Genomic DNA, 6,000 nt, shown 5'->3' on the forward strand with positions numbered 1-6,000 from the left:
AAAGAAATGCACATGTGAAGGGTATTTTAGCTTCGGTGCAGCCGAAGTTAACGTTTTTTCTTGTTTTTATCTAAAATAAGGTTATATTATATTAAGCAATTGTGTTGACTAATGGGTTACCGGTCCCGCGACCGTCAGGTCTACGTAACCAGAATGGAGCCAGATTTTTATCCGGTCAAGGACTCGGAACTCGGCAGAATTCTGCTGCTACAACAACAAAAACAAGTATTGTGTTACCGTTCCGGCGACAGTCAGGTTTACGTGGTCCGGAACGGACCTGTATTTTTATCCGTCCAAATTCTGTCCAATCGGGAGTATTTCTCCAAATTACCTCAGGGTTAGTATGACGAGTATGTCGAAGCAATTCTAATGCTTCTTTATAAAAATTCCAGATTCATATACTTTAATTAAAAAGTTGCAATATTCAGCAATTAACAACCTGCCATAAATTTTGCAAATTCATCGAGGCTTTGCTGAGTTGCTTTAGACTACTGGGTATACTACACTAGTACGGAACCGAATGTTTTATTCGCAAAAAATAGAAAATATGTGCCATAACTCGCGAAGATCAAATGTATAAATTCTCAATTTTATTAAAAAAATTAGAAAAAAATTTATTAATTGAATTTGAAAAGACTAATTTGAAATTTAATTGATTTGAAATTAATTAACGTATATCAATGTTAATCTTTTATATATTCATTTCAGAGCCTGTTCGTGTTAGAAGGTGGTACACCCTCTGCTATGGAGTAAGCTGAAATTTTAATTTTGCAAACAAAAAACATTTACCTTCACCGGGTTCAATCGTAATATGCACCCACACAGGTCAACGCCTCGCCACCGGGCTGAGTGTCGCATCGCCATCGCTTGGCGTGTCTTGTTTGCCACAAAAGTTTGACGTATGCCAGACGTACCGTTATGCCGACGGTGCTGGCACGTGTTGCTTCTGATTATTACCATATTGTTAACAACAATAACAATAACTTCGAGCTCAGCACCAACTAGGCGAACTACTTGTGTTGCTAATAATACCATTACTACCATCGAACGCCGTTAAATGGGCTCAGCAGCGAATGAAGGACTGCACTGAAATGAACACGTTATTGCTAGCCACAAAATGCAAGCGCACACGCACATACTTATGTATAAATATATATAGAGGCCTATGTGTGAACACATGTATACGAAACCGAACTTTTTTATGTGCATATGTTTGTGTGGTGGTGTGCGACCCGGTGGTTGCCTGATGTGTCGCAGTGCATTTTGCGCGAAATGCATAAACTCAACCGGGCAAAGTGCATGTTTTGTTGCATAAATATAGGCGTTTGCTTCGCCAGCGTCGTATACTATGCACACAAGTTCGTATTGTTGGCCGAGCCTGTGTGTGTGCGTGCGTGCGTGACTAAATGCATGTTTGCACATTTTCGTCATTCACTGCTTGTTAGTTGGCACGCAAATTTCGCATTTACTCCGCCCTAAAAGGCAGCGAACGCGCCGCATGCAACAATCCACCTGTGCATTACCATGTATGTATATGTGTGTGTGTGTTTGTGAGTCAACATAACAGGCGCAATATGTTGTTCGCAGCTTTAGTTTAACACTTTACCTCCAACTTTATGCCCCGGTAGTTGTTTTTGTTGTTGTAGTAGTATTATTTCCACATGACTGCACTTTCTGGTCGCTGCTCATTTGGTTGGGCCAAACTTTCGATGGCCACATCTTAAACGCAAATGAGCGATCATCATCAATGCTCATGAGCTGCCGTTAAGCGAGCAGTGCCCTGCACTTGCCAGTTCATAAGTTCCAGGAAATCGCGATTTAAATTAGTATCTTGGTATTTTAACGCATATGTGGCCGCTTTGGTCACCTCAAACTATCAATGTTACTATTTAGTTACTAATGGAGTATTGTAGGCTTTGTCTATCTGAGCTATCTTGAGTTTGAGGAGTGGCGTGTGTGAAGCTATTAAACACAACGCTTTTATAAAATATTTTAGCTGGTTTTATTCCTATAATTTACGACGACGGTCCTATGGTCGGAAAGCAACAACCGTCGTTTCCTGAGAATTGGAAAATATGATCTATATCGACGCCCTGAGGTAGACCAAGATAAGTACTGGGCTCTATTATGCCCAATTGTTGAGCCTATTCCATTACGGAGTGCAGAAAAAGTGGCAACATTTGGCGAACTAGGCTACAAACTACTATCCTGTCCTTCGTACTTTCCAAATATGACCGTGCGACTACTTTTTGTTCTCAAACTTCATTTGTAAGACAAGAACTTGATTCCCATGAGCAGGTCTTTCCAAGCGTCGAGTTTTTAAAACGGATGGCTGAAGTTAGAGCAACGCTGAAGGAGATCAGCTTCATATGGAAAATTTGGGCAAAGAGATAATGAATTGGAATCAATTATTTGTTTTAACATAATGCAACACCAAGATCATTTGGACCTAAATGATATGAGATAGCATTTTCCAAATCAAAAATAATAGTCATAATATAATGGGTACATATTTCAATAATTTCAATAATATAGGCTGTACCGACATGACCGGCTAATTTCTGTTTCGCAAACTTTTCTTCGAGATAGTCTGTATAATTTAGAGTGGAATATGTGAGATCATCCACATAACGGACCCCACTTAACTAAGCATGCAAGAGAATATGTTTTTTTGTTTAGCACTCTTGAAAAGTTGAAATGTTTATAAGCCTCCTCAGGAGCTTTTCCGCAACATTTAGTTGATTTAATTGTCATTACAATTTAAAGTAAGTTACATGGTTTCTATATATATTTTCCATAACTGGAAGATTAAATAATTTCTTTCTACATTTTTGTACTACACATGACTTGAATTAATTTTTCTTCGCAAACATATCAGATTCATATCTCCACGAAGCATATTTCATCGCTAGCATACTGAACTTAATTACACCCTATTGACCAACTTAGAAAGGAGGTGTTACACATGAGCTCATAAATTGACCACATTTGATTGTTATTAAAACTTCTTCCTGAAAAAGTAATAAATTTAGCTTACGAAATATTTAAACCCGCTTAACCTATACAAAGTGCAAAATTATATGGTGAAAACGCTGAAAGTCGCTATTAAAAATGCTGCATAAATTAGAGTCATGTGCGCTTGTGTGTGTTTGTGTAAACAGTGCACGGCAACATGCAACGGCGATGGCATTAAACATGCAACGCAGGCATGTCGTACGCAAAAAATGCCGAAGGTACTGAACCGATAATCAATTTGAACATGCATATTTAAATATGGAAGCGAGCTTGAGAGCTGCCCAGTGTTAAGGTGCTAAATAATGGAGGCCACTGTGCAGAAATGAAGCTACGCAACGGCACATTACATGAGCAATAGTTAAGGAATGCCACTGTAACTTGCAATTTAATCCTACTTTGTAAATATTTTTATATATTTTTTTATTGTTCGCTCTAATTTTTTACCGTTATCAAAGAGCAGAATTTATGCTTATAACTTTCGAACATATGAGTAAATAAATAATATGTCACGCAGTTGTGGCGTCACGCAATCGGCCTGAGTTGCTTGGCAGGGGAGTGTATGATATTGCGGATTGCTTAAGTTGGTGTTGGGGTCCCTTAAGGGCATTTAACCATTGTGACTTTAGGATAGAATGTTATTTATTTTATTAATTAGCTTTTTTCTAATATTTAAACCTATGCCGTGCTTAGTCGTTTATCGTAGGCTTTGTCGGGCAGATAACCCCTCTTCAAATATTTTCAGGTCCAGAACGTCTTTATTTTGGAACACTTCCTAAAGAAGAAACCATAATTTAATAGACTTGACTTAAATATATAGGGTGATTTTTTAAGAGCTTGATAACTTTTTAAAAAAAAAAAACGCATAAAATTTGCAAAATCTCATCGGTTCTTTATTTGAAACGTTAGATTGGTTCATGACATTTACTTTTTAAAGATAATTTCATTTAAATGTTGACCGCGGCTGCGTCTTAGGTGGTCCATTCGGAAAGTCCAATTTTGGGCAACTTTTTCGAGCATTTCGGCCGGAATAGCCCGAATTTCTTCGGAAATGTTGTCTTCCAAAGCTGGAATAGTTGCTGGCTTATTTCTGTAGACTTTAGACTTGACGTAGCCCCACAAAAAATAGTCTAAAGGCGTTAAATCGCATGATCTTGGTGGCCAACTTACGGGTCCATTTCTTGAGATGAATTGTTGTCCGAAGTTTTCCCTCAAAATGGCCATAGAATCGCGAGCTGTGTGGCATGTAGCGCCATCTTGTTGAAACCACATGTCAACCAAGTTCAGTTCTTCCATTTTTGGCAACAAAAAGTTTGTTAGCATCGAACGATAGCGATCGCCATTCACCGTAACGTTGCGTCCAACAGCATCTTTGAAAAAATACGGTCCAATGATTCCACCAGCGTACAAACCACACCAAACAGTGCATTTTTCGGGATGCATGGGCAGTTCTTGAACGGCTTCTGGTTGCTCTTCACCCCAAATGCGGCAATTTTGCTTATTTACGTAGCCATTCAACCAGAAATGAGCCTCATCGCTGAACAAAATTTGTCGATAAAAAAGCGGATTTTCACATTTCGAACCGAACACTGATTTTGGTAATAAAATTCAATGATTTGCAAGCGTTGCTCGTTAGTAAGTCTATTCATGATGAAATGTCAAAGCATACTGAGCATCTTTCTCTTTGACACCATGTCTGAAATCCCACGTGATCTGTCAAATACTAATGCATGAAAATCCTAACCTCAAAAAAATCACCCGTTATTAGCCGACGTAAACGCTTAACAAAATGACTCTGAAATCTAAATTTACGTAAGGTATTAAAACTACAAGATATGCTTAGGAATGTCTAAAGCAATATGTCTTTTGGGAATGCAAAGAATTCAAAACAGGTTGTATTGGAGGATGTTTTTCTATAAACAAAGATCTTTCCCAATTATGCTGTTATCTTTTTGAAGCCTTGACGGTCTTTATATTTAATAGACTTCATTGACGGACATGTTAACTGGTCAATTATAAAGCTTTAATTTTCGAAAAGCGCGTGTATAAATTTGGCAGCTGTCGGATCAAAAGTTTGTGAGTCATTTTCAGTGAATCAACTTTTGTTGTTATGAAAACTTTCACGGGCTGATAAAATATCACTTTTTGAAGATGAAAAATATAACCAAAAAGGGAACCTGGCTTGAAGACGAGTTTCCGGACTCTTCCCCTGAAAAATCAACCATCAAGGATTGATAAGTTTATGAGTTTATGATTTGGAGTAGTTTTTGGAGATGTTCAAGCATAATAAACCCGATTTTTTGCGTCGATATGTGACAACGGATGAAACATTGCGTAATCACTTCAGTCCGAAGTCCAATTGATTGTCATCCGAGAGGACTGCACGCGATGAATCCGATCCAACGTGTGGAAAAACTTAAAACTTAAACATATTCACCCTTTCTATTTTACTCAGCGAGCGGCCAACAGAACATACAACTTTGTTAATATTTCTGAAAATATATTTAGAACTTTATGTCTTGTGAACTGTTTAATTTTTTTTAGGAATCGGAATGTTGAAAAAACGTATGTAGACCTTTGATTTTTAGTCAATCTTGCTGAATTGAGAAATATATTTTGGCTATAATGAGTAAAATCTTTTCAATACTTGACAGCTAAATTCAGTTACAAGGCTTCTGTCTTAATTTACAAACGTCAATATGTACCCTAGTAGATATCTAAGAAAGCATTACAAAGTGTGTAAGTAGATTAACGAAAATGTTTTTAAACCATAATATTTCGCAATTTCTAGTTAGATACTATTTTACTTTAAAAACATTTTTTTTCTTTTAATTACTATTTTACATCGCTTTTAATACTACAACATTCTTTGTCAGGTTTTTGCACGTGACATGCATGCATAACGCCACATTGATTGTTTTATTGCTTTTTATTTCTACTTATTTCGCCCCTCATTACAAGCGTGCTAGCAGCATTATTTATTATTGT

General features: G+C 37.3%; 1 long non-coding RNA gene across 1 annotated transcript in view; it reads left to right on the forward strand.

The window, feature by feature from the left end:
• LOC125776188 (uncharacterized) overlaps nt 1-4,781 on the forward strand; it is a 205,569-nt gene extending 200,788 nt beyond the window's left edge. Inside the window, exon 2 of the long non-coding RNA XR_007421488.1 lies at nt 3,988-4,781. This is a non-coding gene — a long non-coding RNA (uncharacterized LOC125776188). The remainder of the gene's footprint in view (nt 1-3,987) is intronic.
• Nucleotides 4,782-6,000: the final 1,219 nt, after the last annotated feature.

The sequence above is a fragment of the Bactrocera dorsalis genome, chromosome 2, assembly GCF_023373825.1.
Source record: "Bactrocera dorsalis isolate Fly_Bdor chromosome 2, ASM2337382v1, whole genome shotgun sequence".
Classification (NCBI taxonomy): Eukaryota; Metazoa; Arthropoda; class Insecta; order Diptera; family Tephritidae; genus Bactrocera; species Bactrocera dorsalis.